The 17,684-nt window shown below is 55.2% G+C and overlaps 1 long non-coding RNA gene across 3 annotated transcripts; it reads right to left on the reverse strand.

Moving 5' to 3' along the window:
• Window positions 1-2,104: 2,104 nt before the first annotated feature.
• Window positions 2,105-14,465, reverse strand: LOC137220060 (uncharacterized). Of its 3 annotated transcripts, XR_010941442.1 has the most exons (5): window positions 14,307-14,465; window positions 14,028-14,124; window positions 10,212-10,458; window positions 9,633-9,759; window positions 7,865-8,376 (listed from the first exon to the last, which is right to left on the reverse strand). It is a non-coding gene; the product is annotated as an uncharacterized lncRNA (long non-coding RNA). The 3 variants fall into 3 exon arrangements; XR_010941441.1 differs by lacking the exon at window positions 7,865-8,376 and adding an exon at window positions 2,105-4,284 and having other exon boundaries at window positions 10,212-14,124; XR_010941440.1 differs by having other exon boundaries at window positions 10,212-14,124.
• Between the last annotated feature and the right edge of the window lie 3,219 nt (window positions 14,466-17,684).

The following is a 17,684-nucleotide window of genomic DNA, read 5'->3' on the forward strand; positions in this document are numbered from 1 at the left end:
GGTCTTTCCAAGACAGCCCTATCCGCCTACCCTGCCCCCAGTGTGTAGGGCATACACGTGCTGCCACCAACTGTGAGGTTAACAGATGCAGCTTTTCCGGGCTGACTTGTATTTCTTACCTGTGAAATGGGAGGTTTGGACCAGATGAACTGATCTCTGAAATGTTTTGTGACAGAATTTCTTCCCTCCTGGGCAATTCTTTCATGCTGAGAGCAGACATATTTCCTCCTGGTATCCCTACTACGAAGATCTCCGTCCTGGCCAGAAAGAGCCCCAAATTCTGGAGACAGATTTAAAGGAAGAATGAATGGCTAAAGCCAAGCTCCAGACTTAACAACAGTCCCCAGAGAGGGAGTGGCCACTGCTGGTGGAGGCCTGCTGCCAGGTCAGGGCAGCATGATTGGGGTCAGAGCCACCAGACTGCGTCCCTGTGGCTGTCCCGAGGGTTGCTGACTCACGGAAATTTCTCAGGCTCAAAGCCTCAGAATCCAGGGAGTCTGCAGCTCTCTAGTTCCACTGCCTTTTAACAATAAGTTAAAAAAAAGGAAACGGCGCACCTACATAAAAGCATATAATCATTTGCAGCAGAACCAAAACTAGATTTGGAGCTACCCAGTCATCTTGCTTGGAAACTGCTTTTTAATATTCTTGGTTTCTCCAGTCATTTTGCGAGAGGCCTTGGTATGTATGCTTCAGTGGGACTGTACTACTTTATTTCACCTGTGAATGTAGACCCATGACACTCCCCCCCCATCTTTTCTTTTCGGATAGTTGTTTTTGTTTGTTTCTTTGTTTTTGCGGTACGCGGGCCTCTCACTGTTGCAGCCTCTCCTGCTGCGGAGCACAGGCTCCGGACGCGCAGGCTCAGTGGCCATGGCTCACGGGCCCAGCCGCTCCGCGGCATGTGGGATCTTCCCGGACCGGGGCACGAACCCGTGTCCCCTGCATCGGCAGGGGGGACAGTTTTTTGGGGGGCTTTTATGGAAGAATTTTTTTCTATCCAGCGGGTTTTATTGTTAAAGCCAGCTCTCGTAGAGCCATACTGCTAACCAAAGTAATGACAAGACTTGCCTCCATAAAATGAGGGTTTGGAGGAGGAGGAAAGCAAAACCCTCGAATCTGTTCCTGCACTTGGGCTGACAAGTGCTTCTGGAGAGAAAGTCTCCTCCCTCTCGAGGGTGTTGGTCCAGGTCACGTGGCCTCAGGGCCCCTCCACTTCTTTGCACGACCCGCCCTTGCTCCCCTACAGCAACGATTACGGCCCTGCCGCTGCCCCTCGACCCCCAACTCCAGCAAGTGAGCTCGCTTCCCGCCAACAAGTGAGAAGCCCCTTCATCTCCGCTCTGCATCACCTCACGTTGCTGCCTTGCTTCCCACCGATCCCATTCCACCCCCTGTCCCCCGGGGCCTCCCTGCATCATTTAGGTTCTCTTCTGGCCTGGCCGCCTTTCTCTTCCCCTGTAGGCATGCTCACATTCCATCTCAAAAGGAAAAAGGCTCCTGTCCCCTGAGCCCTATGAGCTTTTGCCCAGTCTCCCTTCCATCACAGGCACAGCTACTCAGGAAGAAGTCCCAGGCTCCTCGTGTCTGCAACGCCTGGCTAGCTTCTGCCCCCACCAGAGTCACCAACAATCTCAGTGGTTAGCCACTGACACCTCTGCAACCCGGACTGCTTGGCAACATTGACCCTGTTTACTACTTCCTTCTTGAAATCCTTTGCTCCACTGGCCTCCAGCGTCCTCTCTCGACTTCCTTCTGAGCCTCTGGGCACTTTCATCCTCGCCTTAGCCTCCGCTTCCTCCCGTATGTCTCCTGAAGGCCAATGTTCCAGGATTCTGGCCACAGCCCTCCTTCCCCACACACCAGGAGAGGCACCCAACGAAACAGGAGCCCCTCCTGCAGGGCTTTCTTAGGTTAATGAGGGCCTGTGTGTAGTAAACAATGTTAGCAGTTTAGAGAATCGGAGGGCACAGGGACACTGGAAACCTGTATGCGAGATGTGGACTCATCGCCCTGCTCTCGGCTCTCACCCTGTTCTCAAATGACTGACCAAAGCTAACGCTGCCCCTCTGCTCTGGACGGCCTACCCCCTCCTCTAGCCCCCACCAGCTCCTGACTTCACTGCCAAAGTGGTGTAGGAGTAGGGGTTTCCCAAAAGGAGTGTCCTCTCCACAGAGCAGGCCGTGGAGCAGACTTGGGCACTGGGAGAGGAGAGAGGTGCTGGGGGCCTGGTGGGGAGGGCCGTGCGGAGGAGACTGGCACGGAGAGCAGGCTGTCAGAGTCTCACTCCTCCTCTACCTGACCCTTGTCACTAGGTGCTGTCTTCAGGTCAAGGGAGGTCACCAGGCTGCCCGAATGCCAGGGCTCAGAGGCAGTTTGCAGCAGGGGCCTATAGCATTAACAGTTCATGGAACAGATGCTTCTTGAGCACCTATTCTCCCGGCGCCAGACGCCGGTGATACTGGGCCATCGAGCCCAGCAAGGGCCCTGCTGTCAGCTGACATCCTGTCGGGCAGAGACAGACCAAGGAAGCAAGGAAACAAGATAATGTCAGATAATGAAAGAGCGACAAAGAAAGTAGAAGAAGGTGATGGGATACTGAGGCTGGGGCCACTAATCTAGCTTGGCGGGGGGGTGTCAAGAAGGCTTCTCTGAGGGGATATTTTGTCTGAGGCCTGAGTGGTAAGTTAGCCCATGCAGATAGAGGGGTGTTAAACCAAGGTGTGATATGATCTGGTTTATATTTTGAAAAGATTTCTCTGGTTGCCATATTGAGAGTGCGGAAGCCAGAGCAGAGGCTGGCCGACCAGTTAGGAGGCAGTGGTCCAGGTGAGGCGCTGGTGGCTTGAACTGCGGTGGTGCGGTGGAGATGGGAGGGTTGAGTTCAGGATAGGTTTTGGAGTCAGAGCTGGCAGGTGACAGGACCTGTTCTGAGTGGCGGTTTGCAGAGGACTGCAGGGCCACGATTCATAGTGAGGGCCACCCCACTGGATGTGCTGGGGCCCTGAGCAGTGTTAGCAAGTCCTATGGGATTCACAGCTGCAAACCACAGTACCCACCCCTTCTGAAAACTAATTAATTTAAAATTAATTAATTTATTTATGGCTGTGTTGCTGCACGCGGGCTTTCTCTAGCTGCCGCAAGCGGGAGCCACTCTTCCTTGCGGTGTGCGGGCTTCTCACTGCGGTGGCTTCTCTTGTTGCGGAGCACGGGCTCTAGGCGCACGGGCTTCAGTAGTTGTGGCTCGTGGGCTTCAGTAGTTGTGGCTCGCGGGCTCTAGAGCACAGGCTCAGTAGTTGAGGCACGTGGGCTGAGTAGTTGTGGCTCACGGGCTCTAGAGCTCAGGCTTAGTAGTAGTGGCACACGGGCCTAGTTGCTTCGCGGCATGTGGGATCTTCCCGGACCAGGGCTCAAACCTGTGTCCCCTGCATTGGCAGGCGGATTCTTAACCCCTGCGCCACCAGGGAAGCCCCACTTAAACTGAGTAGGTTTGGGGTCTTAGTCACATGGGAGAAGGAGGGGGGAGAAGGGTTGAGTGACACTTAGAAACAATGGGCCTGCTACTCCTGTTCAAGGTGGTAAAGGGAGACGCCACAGTTACACGATGCTATCTATCCATGTACCTTCTGGATTCTACTGTGGATGTGTCGGAAACCTTCCCCAAATGTGCCCTCCTCCTCAATCCCCCATGTCAGCAAACTGTGTCCTCTTTAGAGTCTCCCCTCATCAGCCCCCAAGTCCTGTTGGTTCCCACGCCAATGCTCTCCTCCCAGGGCCGGCACCTGTTCTCCCTCCGCCCTTCTCCCGGCCTCTCTATCCACCCATCCACTCTCTGCAGCGCAGCCAGAGAGCTTTCCAAAAGGCAGATCTAATCATGTCCCTCAGCTTAAAACCCTTTGGATCCCCAGAGGATTCTAGATAAAAGGCAAACTATGAAAGCCGGCTAATTACAAAGTTCAGCATCATCGGCTCCACCTCGCCACTTCTCCCCACTTGCCTCCAGGACACACCCCCAGAATTCATCCCAGTTACCCTGCAGGGCCTTTCCTCTGGGGACACTTCTCCTTCCCCTGGCCAACTCCTGGTGACCTTCAGGACTCCGGAACCCCCTCTGCTGCCCCTGTCCTTGCATAGCCTCCTACCATAGCCCAGGCACTGGGACCAAATCGGCTCTTACCCCCGCTCCTCTGCAAACTGGAACCGAGAATCCTGGAGCGCCTTTCATCTGTGTGTCTCATGGTTCCAGCACAGCATCGGGGATCCATCACGGGATGAAGGTCATCCCTTCCCAGGAGGGCAGGAGGCAGGATGGCAATAAGAGAAGAGAGCAAGTCTTTTCAGAAGACTTGACAGACTTGGGACGTCGTGATGGGTTTGTTGGGTGACACTGGGTGGCATGGCTGAAGGGGAGTAGCGCCCAGCAGGAGCCACCTGGCAGAGCTCGCTGCCACCAGCACTCCAGTGCACACGCAGTCACTGGTCCCCAGCCTGTGCCCACAAGCTTCTTTATGAGCATGAATTTGGGCGGGGGACGGTGTTGGCGGACGAAGGGCAGGGGTGGTCCCTCCACCCCCTCAAGCCAGGTTTCCACGCGGCGGCCCAGCCTGCCCTGTGCTCCTGGTTCCCCATTCCCACCTACGAGGCCTCTGGGATCGCCCTGATGGCGCCTGGCGGTGGGGAGGGAAGAAGACCCGCGGGTTAGTCGGTGTGTCCACTCTGGTAGGTCTCCTTGTGAGTCGGGGCTGCAGCCGGGGAAGCAAACAGGCTCGAGCTCGGCAAGCTTGCTCGCTTGGGGCCCTGAGGCCTCCCCTAGACCGGCGCTTCCTGCCCCAGGGCCACGCTCTCCCTGCCCGGCTCACCTCCTGTTCCTCTCCCCACAACCGCCCCAGGCTCTCCCCAGCATCCCATAGCTCTTCCTGGATTTTCTGAGCTTCACTGCATGAGGGTTGGGTGGGGAGTAGGTACAACCCCATGAGAGGCAAGGGGTCCCTGCAGAGTGAGGGAGGATGGTTATAGAAGCCAGTAAAAAAGGAAGTGGAGGGGCTTCCCTGGTGGCGCAGTGGTTGAGAGTCTGCCTGCCGATGCAGGGGACACGGGTTCATGCCCTGGTCCGGGGGGATCCCACATGCCGCGGAGCGGCTGGGCCGGTGAGCCATGGCCGCTGAGCCTGCGCATCCGGAGCCTGTGCTCCGCAACGGGAGAGGCCACAACGGTGAGAGGCCCGCGTACCGCAAAAAAAAAAAAAAAAAAGGAAGTGGAGGGAAAGATTAGGGGGAGACCGTCCCTGAGTGGAAGCTACCATCTGAAGTTCAAGTGCACCTGACAGAAGAATAATAATGGCTAATGCTGAGTGTTCATTTGCTTCATAGCAACTGTGGTGCTAAGTGCTTTAAGCATGAGCTCATCTACTATCCCCATTTTACAGGGGTGAGCACTGAGCCTAAAGAGGTGAAGTAATTTTCCCAGTATAGACAGCAAATACTTGGCAGAGCTGAGATGCAAATTCAGCCTGTGGTTTCCAGAGTCAGACGCTGCCTGAGGTCAAACCCCAACTCCGACCCCTCGCTCTGTGGAAACTTGGGCAAGTTACTGAAGTCTCTGTACTTCTGTTCCCTCATTTGTAAAATGGTGATTAGAACCTACCTCAGGTCCCCACTGAGGAATGAAGTTAATACCTGAAAAGTGCTTGGCAAAGGACCTGGCACGTGATAAGGAATCCACAGATGTGGTTATGATGAGTCATCGTCATTACCGGGCTGCAGCCCTGGAAGTGGCCAGCTACTGTTCTGCTTGGCTAAGGGGAGCTTAGCTTAGTCACCCTAGTCCAGACACAGAGGGAAACGCCCTGCTAGATTTGCCTTCTTCCTGGAGCCAGAAGATGACACGTGTGTTCTTCTTATCCAGTCACTTGTTTGGAGGCTGAGTGGATGTCACTGGATCCTCAGCCCCGGGACCGAGACCTCCCACACTCCTGGTGGGCTCTAGTATTGCTATCAGGACGAGTGTTACTGATTTTCCCTTTTGCTTCAGGCTCCAGTACACTTCAGACCGTACTGAGCCTGTCTTTATTTAAAAATTGGATATTTTGTTCACGATGGATTTTTTTGCATGAATTTTCATTTTTAAAATATTACTTTAAAACATCTATCTTGATAACTGGCTTTATTGGCAACCCCTTAAATTCTGAGCCTGAGCCAATACCTCACTCACCCTCATCCCAGCCCTGGCCCAAAGGGCTGATTGAGTGCCTCACAGTATGGCAGCTGGCTCCCCCGGAGCCAGTGACCCAAGAGTGAGCAAGGAAGAAGCTGCAATACTTCTTAAAGCATAACCTTGGAAGACACTTCATCACTTCTGCAGTATCCTATTCATCACCCAGGTCAGCCCTGTTCAATACAGGAGGGAGTACATAGGTACATGAACGCCAGGAGACAAGAATCATGGTACCGTCTTGGAGGCTGGCTGCCGTACCAGGTCTCCTGCCCAGAGTCTCAGTGGTTGGGAGAGGCCTCCACAGACTGGAACCAAGTCCTCCCTTCTTTACCACATTTCCCTCTCAGACCCTGAGCAGTACCGACCAGGCTGGGCTACTGGGGCCTGCGTAGGATCCTACTCGCTGGTCCAGGGAGAAGCACCTGACCCAATCAGCCCTCCCCCAGAGTGTCTTAATTTGGGAGAGTGAGTCGATCCCCTGGTGGAAGATGTGACCTGTGGGTTATTATGTCCAGCTGGATGGAAAAATTAGCCATGAGAATCAAGGGAATTCATCCCAGGCCTCAGCTCCCACTGTGCATGAGGCCAAATGACATCTTTGCTTTGTCCGTTGTCTGGGTTTTAGAACCAGTAATAAATTCCGGCTTCCTCCCAAGTGTACTTGAGTCAGGCTTCTGTCACTTCGTCACCTCTTTGTCGGTGGCCTTCTGTGGAAGATGATGCTAGGGGGTTGCTTCTCGGAGTCTGGCCAACGCTACCTGCATCCAAATCACGTAGGGCTCTTGTCGAGAATGTCGGTGCCTGGGCCCCGTCACAGCCTCTCGGGGGTGGGTCCAGGACTCTGCAGTCTTCACGCTGAAGCTTGGGGCCCTGCAGTAAGGCAGCAGCCGCTTTCGAGCTTTCCTCTGCCCGGGCCTGCAGCTCCTGGTGGCTGGTGCCTACGTGGACTGAGACGCTCAAGATGGGGAGGGCCCACGAGGGGGATGTGGGTTCACAGCGTAGGACCACGTGGGGCGAGGAGCTGTGGGCACCCAGGCTGAGCTGGGGCCAGAGCCTGAGGTAGGAGGGACCAAGACCCAGGAAGGCGGCTGGGAGGGGAGAAGCTTCTCATTCTCGACGGGTGGTCTTGACAAGTCATGTCAACACACAGCCTGCTTCCCTGCTCCCCCCCACCCCGCCCAGTTAAAAGAGGAGGTTGGCCCAATGATGGCAAAGGTCCCCTCTAGCTACAAAACTCAAGGCCCTGGGAGATGGGTGGTTTCCTTTGCAGAGGTTTGTCCTCAGGTTTGCTTCCTGAGGGGTGGGGACCTGCAGGCACCCTCCCTGGTCGAGGGCTGATCTCTGCTGTTTGTTCACTTCGCTCCTCCGCAGGGGCTGAGGCTCCCTCTGGGAAGCAGGTGCCAAGGAGCCTGGGCACTTCCGGGCTTAGCCTTGTTTCCATAGCACCCAGCCACCCTGCCAGGAAGATGTGGGTTTCTCCTGGTTGACACCCAGAGGACCTTGGCCTCCTCCATTTCCTGCCACAGTGCTGGGTCGCGCAGAGGATGAAGTAGTGGGACATGCAGTAACCTGGGATTTGCAGGTCCCGAACTCAGCCTTTCATTCAGGCCAGTCCTTCTGGAAGTTTGGGCTCCAACCAGCAACAGGGAACTTGTTAGAAATGCAAATGATTGGACCCAACTCTAGATCCACTAAATTCTAGGGGTAGGGCCCAGCCATCTGTGTTTTAATAAATCCCTAGGTGTTTCCGATGCACATGAAGGTTTGAGAACCACTGCTTTATCCGTGTGCCTTGGACTCTGCCAGTGTCAGCACTGAATGTCTTGAGTCCCAGAAACCTTTCAGTTTCCGGCAAACCGGGATGGTTGGTCACCCCAGCTTTAGGTCCTTTGTTTCATTTTCTGTTGCTGTGAAACAACACCGCCCCCAGAATAGAGTGACCCAAAACAGTATTATTTTGTTAATGAATCTGCAACTTGGGCAGGGCCAGCCCATCTCTGCTCCACTCTGTGTTAGCTGGGCCGCTCAACGTCTGGGGTTTGCTGCGTCATCAGAAGGTCTGGCTCCTGGGACTTCCCTGGCGGTCCAGTGGTTAAGACTCCGTGCTTCCACTGCAAGGGGGCATAGGTTCGATCCCTGGTTGGAGAACTAAGATTCCACATGCTGCACGGCGCAGCCATAGAAGGAAAAGAAAAAACAAAAAAGTAAAAAGGTCTGGCTCCTGTGCTGAGACTGGAATAGTGAGGCCCTTGGCATCTCTGGCTACACGTGGTCCCTCCAGCCTGGTGGCTTCAGGGTAGATGGCCTTTTACCTGCCGATCAGGGATCCCAGGGGGCATGTCCCAAAAGAGAGAATACAAACGGGAAGCCTGTTGGGCTTCCCTGGTGGTGCAGTAGTTAAGAATCCGCCTGCCAATGCAGAGGACATGGGTTCAAGCCCTGCTCTGGGAAGATCCCACATGCCACGGAGCAACTAAGCCCGTGCGCCACAACTACTGAGCCTACGCACTAGAGCCCGCGAGCCACAACTACTGAAGCCCACGTGCCACAACCACTGAAGCCCGCGCACCTAAAGCCCGTGGTCCACAGCAAGAGAAGCCACCGCAATGAGAAGCCCGCACACCGCAACGAAGAGTAGCCCCCGCTCGCCCCAACTAGAGAAAGCCCGCGCGCAGCAAGAGACCCAACTCAACCAATAAATAAATAATAAAAATTTTTTTAAAAACCCCAAAAAACAAATGGGAAGTCTGTCATCAGAGAACATCACTTCCGAAGCAGTCACAGGCTTCCCAGATTCCAGGGGAGGAAACAGACCCCATGCTCCACGGAGGGTGTGACGTCACCCCGTGTGGCGGGAGATGCTCGTCCGCAGTCAGGAAACCCACTTAGCCACACCTTGTCTCCTGCCCCAGCACAGAAAGTTAAGGGAAGGGAACCCTGATCAGCCAGAGTCCATTCTTCCTCCCTGCTTCCTTCTTCCGACTCTACAAAGTTCATCACACCTACAGTCTGCTAGGAACTGGGGCTGGAGGCTATTGTTTCTCTGCAAATTCATTTACTATTTAAAGAGTCAGGCCTGAGCTCCAGTGCTGGGAACCTGGGGCAGCTTCAGACGCTGGGAGTGGAGCAGCCTGGAGACTGCTAGGGGGGCTGAGCAGCAGGGTGGGCTCCGAACTTAGGGACGGTGAGGGGGTGGGAGAGAGAAGAGGGAGGGAAGGAAGGAGGGAGAGAGATTCTGCTATTGCTGCTACTGCTGCTGCTGCTTTGAAGCTTTTCTGGGCAAATGGCGAATTATCCCACGCAGATGAGGCCTTTAGGTGTTTCAAAGCACCTTCCCTCACGTCATCCTATTTGATTCCAAATGGACCATTAGAGCAGTGGCATAACAAATTGCAATTTGTCCAGTGTCAATTTCCTACCTGGCGGTGAGCTCCTTTGTGGGGCAGGACTGTCTACAGCCACCTCGAACCTTCAGTGGCCAACAGAGAGAATCCTTGTGCCATCCGATCCCATATTTTCTCCAGGAGGTGGGTTCCTCTGCAGGTACTAGCAATGTGGAACACGGGGCTGTATTACTGGAACTCCCGCCCCGCCCCGCCCCGTCCCGCCCCCGGCCACTGCAAGCGCTGTCTAAACTTGTATCAATGACAAGAAAGCAGCCCCTCCCCTGGGCTGTCACGGCCAGTCCCACAGCCTGAATTGCAGCCCTCCGGGCCCGGCTTAAGCTGTGGAACCATTCACGGCTGCCCCGCTCCCCACCGCGCGACCTGCAAGGTGTTTAAGTGAGGCAGCTGGTGCCTTAGGAGAATCTTCACCTGTCTTCTAGGGGCGAAGGGGTCAGACGCTGGAACCACTTCTCCTGCAGCGACTGGGGCTTCCGAAGCCCAGGCCTCGTCTTACTGGCTTTGGCGCCATCTAGTGGACATGTCTGCGCCCCCCCCACCCCCACCCCGCCCCACAGACCTTTCTGTAGCCCAGAAGCAAAACCAGCGACCTACCTGGCCACACGGGTGCCTCTGGACTTTTTGAGTCCCAAATCCACAGGCCAGCTGCTCTCCCACGTGGCTTAGCGTGCAGTGGGGTGCCTGCTGGATGCCAAGTCAACACTTCTTCCCCTGAGATGGGCAGGGATTCACACGGAGACTCTCCCCTTCAAATCCCATCCCTGCACTCAAACGTGTGCACAAAAGTGCTCATAACTAGAGCAGAATGAAACAACCCAAATGTCCATCGAGACGGTGAACACTGTAGGAAAAAGAAATATGAGGGGCAGAGGGAAAGGTTAGCAGCTGGCAAGAAAGTGGCATCCTGTCAATCAAGGCTCACCTTCTCCTGTTCCAGAAATTGCCTCAGGGAGAGAAAAGTAAAATAGGAAGAAAACTAACTTTCTTTTCAAAATAGAAAGGGGAGGGAATTCACCAGCGGTGCAGTGGTTAGGACTCAGCACTTTTACTGCCATGGGCCAGGGTTCAATCCCTGGTCGGGGCACTAAGATCCCATAAGCCACGTGGTACAGCCAAAAAAAAAAAAAAGCCAAAAACAAAACAAGTAAGATAGGAAGGGAAAATATTTTGAATGAGATTAGCACAAGTAAGAGACTATGCCTGCAATGGGAAATGCTGAAATGAGAAACCAATCAGGTGCTCCTTTCATCCAGCAGCCATCAGGAATTTACTGTTGCAGCTGCAGTAATGGGAAGTTCAAAGATTTCTTTTTTTAATTTTATTTATCTTTTTTTTTTTTTTTTGGCTGAGTTGGGTCTTTTGTTGCTGTGCGCTGGCTTTCTCTAGTTGTGGCGAGCGGGGGCTAATCTTCGTTGTGGTGCGCGGGCTTCTCATTGCGGTGGCTTCTCTTGTTGCGGGGCGCAGGCTCTAGGCGCGTGGGCTTCAGTAATTGTGGCACGTGGGCTCAATAGTTGTGGCTCGTGGGCTCTACAGCGCAAGCTCAGTAGTTGTGGCGCACGGGCTTAGTTGCTCCGCAGCATGTGGGATCTTCCCAGAGCAGGGCTCGAACCTGTGTCCCCTGCATTGGCAGGCGGATTCTTAACCACTGCGCCACCAGGGAAGCCCCAAGTTCACAGATTTTTAATTTCCTTCTTAGGGAGTGATAGAAAAACCGAATGAGAATGCTCATAACTCTCTCAATCATAACTTCCCACTTTCATCTCCTTCTCCCTTTCTAGCTTCCCATCCAATTGTGTTTAATGTTTAGAAGAAAAGGTAACCACCTTTCGAAGACATCCATGCAGGTACACTCAGGATTGGAGAAGTGTGCTACAACCTGGCAGGTGGTCCAGCAGGTGCTGGAGGGCGTTCCCAAATGCTTTTGGAAAAGCCAATGAACCCCTTTGATCAAGACCTTCTTTGTTTTTGCTTTGGTTTTTGGTTTGAGTTTTAACCCCACCTCGTGGCTTCTGGGACCTCAGTTCCCAGACCAAGGATGGAACCCAGGCCATGGCAGTGAAAGCTCTGAATCCTAACCACTAGACCACCAGGGAACTCCCGATCAAGACTTTGTTTTAATTTTAAAACAAAAATACTGATATTTCATCCTCCCAACTCACGGGGATTTTATGGGGATTCAACCTGAGAGGGATCGAAGCATTTGCAAAGGTGGGGGAATTCCCTGGCAGTCCAGTGGTTAGGACTCTTCACTGTCACTTCTGAGGGCCCGGGTTCGATCCCTGGCTGGGGAACTAAAATCCCATAAGCTGCATGGCGCAGCCAGAAACAAAACATAAAAACATTTTCAAAGGTGGGACAGAACTGCAAGAAATAACTGACCCAAACAGGGAAGGGGGAAAGTCACTCTTTTCAGAGCGTGTTGTCCTAGGATGGCTCTTAAGGGGGTAGAATTATAAAAAGCATCAAGGTAGTGTGAGGACTGGGGCATCGGTCTGGATCTTCTGGTGACTCTCAGTGGCGTCTTAAGCAAGGCACTTTCAATTCACTGGCTATGTTTTCCGTAACTTTCAGTAAAATCATCTGGTTATAATAGAAAAAAAAAAGATGGTGAACACTGATTCTATGGAATGTTATGTAGTGGCTAAAAGGAGTATGCAGGACTGGAAACATCTTCAACAAGCATATCACAGATCAACATATACAACACAATTCCAGTTACTAAAAGAGACCAACCGAAACCTGACCTACGGTTTACACATCAGTTTGAAAATGTATAGGAAGACAGGTCAGGACACACGGCCTGGTGAGGGGGGGATGGGGAAGAGTGAAGGAGGCCTTTCGTTTTACACACCTTTACTGTACATCTTTTTCAGTGTTTAAGAGGTAAATAAACAAACAAAAACCTTCTGTTGCCAGTATCTGAGTCCCTGCTGCTCTCGCAAAAGGAACAGCCGGCTCCCCAGTGGCTCTGCCCGCCTCCCATCAGCATGTCTTTCTCAGCCTCACACCTGGCAATTGAAAACACGCTCTGGCTGTGGCTGCCAGCCCCTCCCCACGACATCATCCCCAGCCAGGGGGCAACTTCAGAAGCTTATGTGGTCCGGCTGCTCCTGTTGAAGACCCTTCACAGCTCTCAGTAGCTGTGAACACTTGGTGGGCTGTCAGCGTCCACACCGCCTTCCCACTGGGGGCAATCCGCATTGTGCAGGGCCTTTCCTCTCACTTCAGAGGCTGAAGGGCTCCAGCTCTCACCTCCCCCTCTCCTGGGCAGCTGGGGTGCAGAGCACAGACCAGGCTTGGACAGTGGGAGCTCCCCCAGGAGCAGAGCCTACAGCTGAGTAATGGCAGCAGGGGCTGAGTCCAGCGGTGCTGCAGCCCAGTGGTGGCATTGGCTAACTAGGCTCCCTTGGTCCCTCTTTGTTTTCTGAGCCCCGGTCCCCTGACTCCAAGGCAGCTCCTCGAGCTCCTAGTTCCCTCCCTGTAACCCCTTTTGGGAGTCCCTTTCGAGTGTCACAGGTACCTCACTGTGTGAGGGACCCTGATAAGTGTGATAACCTGTGGTCCACGCAGCTGCTGCAGCAAGAAGTTGCATCACGACCCAGACGTTTAGAGTCAGCAAATGTGCCATTCTAAAAGGCAGTTTCTACCACCACAGGAGATGACTCTGCTGGGTTTTCAAGGTATATATGGGGACATGAAGGGCTTGGTGAGCTCCCACTTGGGCCTTTCCTGGCCTGGCAGGGCCTCACCTGGAAAGGCCAACCACGGCCACCACCACTGAGCACCCCTCAGGGAGGAGCTGGAGAGACGAGCAGCCGGATTGGGCAAACATTTGCTGGTGATGTGTCCTCTGTGGGTGCTGCCAAGTCAACTGTCACTTTTACAAGCAGTAAAGCTCCAGCACTCAGAGGGGCCACTTCCCAGGTGCCCTCCTCACCCTCTGAGACCCTCAGACCCATCCCCCGCACGGCCAACCTTCTCCAACCCAGACGCAACCTGGAGCCCCTCTCCTCCAGGTGGCTCCTGACTGCCCTGCAAAGCCCCTGGGCTGCCAGGCTCAAAACAGTCCCCTCAGATCTTTCCAGTCCTCTCTGCTCAGCCGGAGTTCACGCAGCTCAAGTCCCACCTCCATCCTGCAGCAGACACTTAGACAGTTATTTATGGAGCCCCTACCATGTGCCAGGTTCTGGAGCGTGCCTAACTCGTCCCCCATCTCCCCCGGCTCTGAATCTTCCAGCAGCGCCCGGCTTCTGCACCACCTTCCGCTGCTCCCCGGGAGAGCCCTGTCTATCCAGCTTCTGTCCCCGGACTGGAAGGCAAGGCCCGACCGCTACACTCGCTGAATCCTCCCCTCCCCTGCCTGGGCTGCAGCCGCCCCTCAAGTAAGTGCTTGTCTTCTCAAGGCAGCACCTAGGAGCTGGGACCAAATCCCCAGAAGCAGCAGCAGCAGCAAACCATCTCCCAGTTCTGATTTCACAGTCCAGGAAGCGGCGCCTCTGACTGGGCTCTGCAAATAAAGGCGATTTTTAAAAACCAGAGGGTGCTGGGGATTTAGCCAGCAAACTGCCTCCCGCAGAGACTGGGACGGCCCTTCCCCGCCTCCGGGCCTGGACCCCCCAGGGATAGGGCGCGGGGGCGGGAGGGGTGCGGCTCCCACGTCTGCGGGAGGCTCACGCTGGCCCCGCAGACCTGGGTTCGGGTCCTGCCCGTGCCGTGTGACGAGCAACCAGTCACCTCCCCTCCTAGAGAAGGTTTTCTCGGCGGCCGAGACGGGCGATCACATTCCCCTGCTTTTCTCACCCGCGAGGGCCGAGGCGGGGGAGGCGGCGGGCACCGGGCGGGCGGAGTCGCAGGGGCGGAGGGGCGGGGCTCGGCGGCGGACAAAGGGCGGCTGACGCGGCGGGCCAGCCTAGCCGGCTGGGCCCGGACCGGGATGGGGGTGGGGTGGGGGAGTGTCATTCTTGCCCCCCGCCCTGCCCGGGGGCCCCGCAGCCGCGCCCCTCAGCGGGTGGCCCGAGCGGAACCGCGCGCCGCCGCGACAATAGCCACCATTTCCGCTCGGCGCGGCTTCCCCTGGCTTCTGCCCACGGGTCCCGAGCGCCTGAGCGCCTCCCTCTCGTTTTATAGACCAGGTGTCCCTGTCGATTTCATTGATTTTACAGAAGTTCGGTTTTACCCCAAACGTGCTTCCGTTTTGTGGAAAAGGGGAAGCGAGCGCGAGGCCCGGACGCCGCTTCATGAGGGGGGGTTCTCGGCCGCTGTCGCCCCCGCCCGGCGGCGGCGGCGGCGCGGGGGATCAGCGCTCCCGCTTCCGCCCGCGGCGGCCACCAGAGGGCGCGCGGCGCCGTCCCCTGGTTCTCCCGCGCCCCGGCCGCCGAGACCCGGCAGAGCGCGCGACCCAGGCTCGGGCCGGGGGACTCCGAGGTCCGCGGCGGGTGGGCCACCCCGCTCCTGCGCAGGGCAGCGGGGACGTTCTGGCGGAGGGCGACCGGCCTGGTCTGGCGGGGAAGGGCCTGGAGGGGGTGTGTGTGCCTTAGGGGATAATCGCGCAGACCCTGTCCCGGCCCGAACCTCCTGAGGCCACCAGAGAACCAAGCTCGGTCGCCGTGTGACCCTCGGGGCAGGTGTTGGCCCTCCTGGGGACTCGGTTTTCCGCCTGTGGACGGAGAATGAGAACTGCCCCTCTGCGTGCGGGGCGCGGTTGCGAGGCACCCCGAGGCCACCCGGGAGGGGCCCGGCGGGTGGGCTTTCCCAGAGCGGCATGGAGGAAGTGGTACAAACTGCCTCATTATTGCATTTAAAATCGAAAGTGGGTGAGAGTGGGAGCCAGGTCCTCTCATTCCCAGGTGCACCTACCCCCCCACCCCCACCCCCGGCGCTGTGATGTGGTCGCTACTCACTACCAGCCTGGGCAGTCCCGAGCAGCCCTTCCTTTGAGCACACTCCGTCCAGGGAAATCTGGCATCAGCTTAACAAAGGGATTCCTCCCCTTACAAGATCACTTGCAGTGGGATTTCTCTCAATGAATAAGTTGTAGGAAAGTGTCCCTTGTAAATAGAATATCTATAACAGCCCAGGGGACTTGAAAAGCAACCCTTTTGTAAAACAAATACTTCCCTGGTAATAACAGATACAGGGCCAAGGGCGGGCATGTGATGGGGGAGCTGACTCAGGGCTCAACCGATAGGTGCCCTGACCTGCTGCTTGGGGTCAATTCTTTCCCACTCACCCTGTAGCCGGGATTCTGCCTCACCTGGCCTGGGGATACTAAAGCTGGGCCCCTTCCTGCCTCAGTTTCCCCTCCTGACCCCACCTCCTCGCCCCTCCCCCCCCAGGACAGATTATCTGGCTGCTCCATGTGCCTCTGCGGGAAGAGACCTAGAGGCCACACGGGGAGCAGCTTCACTGGCCAGCCAACCCATGTGTGCTGACCAGGACCTCCCACCCTGCCTGGGTGCTCCTCTTGGGGACTCTGGCTTGGGGACACCCACCCATTCCCTACTCCCACCCACAGAATTCCTGAACTCAGTGGAGCATCTCTCTGGATGCTGGTGGATGGAGGAGACGGCATCTCGGGCTCCAGGACGTCGTGTGAAGTGTGGACCATCTCTTGGTCCACCAGCCCCAGGCCATCCTGCTGCAAGGAAAGACCCAGCCACCCAGCGTTGGGCAAGGAGGTGACACAAGCCTTCTTCTTCCCTGGGCCATTTGGTGCTGGGCAGAGACCGACCATTAGCAGATAGCACTGCTCACTCGCTGCTTTTAAACCCTCTGACCTTTGTGAATTTTTCGTCAGGCGAACACACAGGCGCTCACCTCCCTTGGCTGGGGAGAGGCAGAGCCAATGAATGTCAGGGTTTCCCATTTAGGGAAACCACCCACCACCCCAGCAGCGCTGGGCCTCCCTGGCCAGAGGGCAAGGGCCAAGCCTGGGAAACCTGTGGGGAGGGGCACACGACCTGGGGCCTCAGGGAGGAACCACCGGACTGCCTTCACCACGGCGGCCCCCTCCCCTCCTCCGCAACTGGGGCGGGCTTAGAGCCTATTCAGCAGCGATGGGCTCCATCCCCTGGGCAGCATGTGAAGAAGGCACCTCAGGAAGCAGATTTCAGTCATTGTTTTCTATTTATTCTTCACTTAATTGTTCTACACACAGTTCCTGACACGTTGTTTTTAAAAAATTATTATTATCTTTAACATCTTTATTGTTGACACCTGTTTTGAATCAGGCTCTCCAGTAGAGGTGGGGGTGGAGACCTAAACCATATTTCTTTTTATTAAAAATTTATTTATTTATTTATTTTATTTTGGCTGCGTTGGGTCTTTGTTGCTGTGCGTGGGCTTTCTCTAGTTGAGGCGAGCATGGGCTACTCTTCGTTGCGGTGCGCGGACTTATTGCAGTGGCTTCTCTTTTAGTGGATCACAGGTTCTAGGCGCGCAGGCTTTAGTAGTTGTGGCACGTGGGCTCAGTAGTTGTGGTTCACAACTTAGTTGCTCCGCGACATGTGGGATCTTCCCAGACCAGGGCTCGAACCCGTGTCCTTTTAATTGGGAGGCAGATTCTTAACCACTGCGCCACCAGGGAAGTCCAAACGTATTTCTTAAAATATGTATTATTTATTTATTTTCCTTATTTTTTTGGCTTCGTCGGGTCTTAGCTGCAGCACACGGGATCTTTGCTGAGGTGTGCGAGACCTTTTTGTTACTGCGTGTGGTCCCTTTGTTGCGGCGCTCAGGCTTCTCTCTAGCTGTGGTATGCGGGTGTTCTTTTCTCTAGTTGTGGCACCTGGGCTCCAGGGCACGTGGGCTCTGTAGTTTGCGTCACACAGGCTCTCTAGTTGAGGCACGTGAGCTCAGTAGTTGTGGTGCATGGGCTTAGTTGCCCCGCAGCACGTGAGATCTTAGCTCCCCGAACAGGGATCGAACCCTCATACCCCACGTTGGAAAGCAGATTTTTTACCACTGAACCACTAGGGAAGTCCCCCCAAAACATATTTTTATAGGATTCATGGAGAGTGTTTCTTACTTCCTGATACTGAAGCGAAGAACTCTGACTTCACCACTTAT

Source organism: Pseudorca crassidens, chromosome 2 (assembly GCF_039906515.1).
Source record: "Pseudorca crassidens isolate mPseCra1 chromosome 2, mPseCra1.hap1, whole genome shotgun sequence".
In the NCBI taxonomy this organism is placed as follows: domain Eukaryota; kingdom Metazoa; phylum Chordata; class Mammalia; order Artiodactyla; family Delphinidae; genus Pseudorca; species Pseudorca crassidens.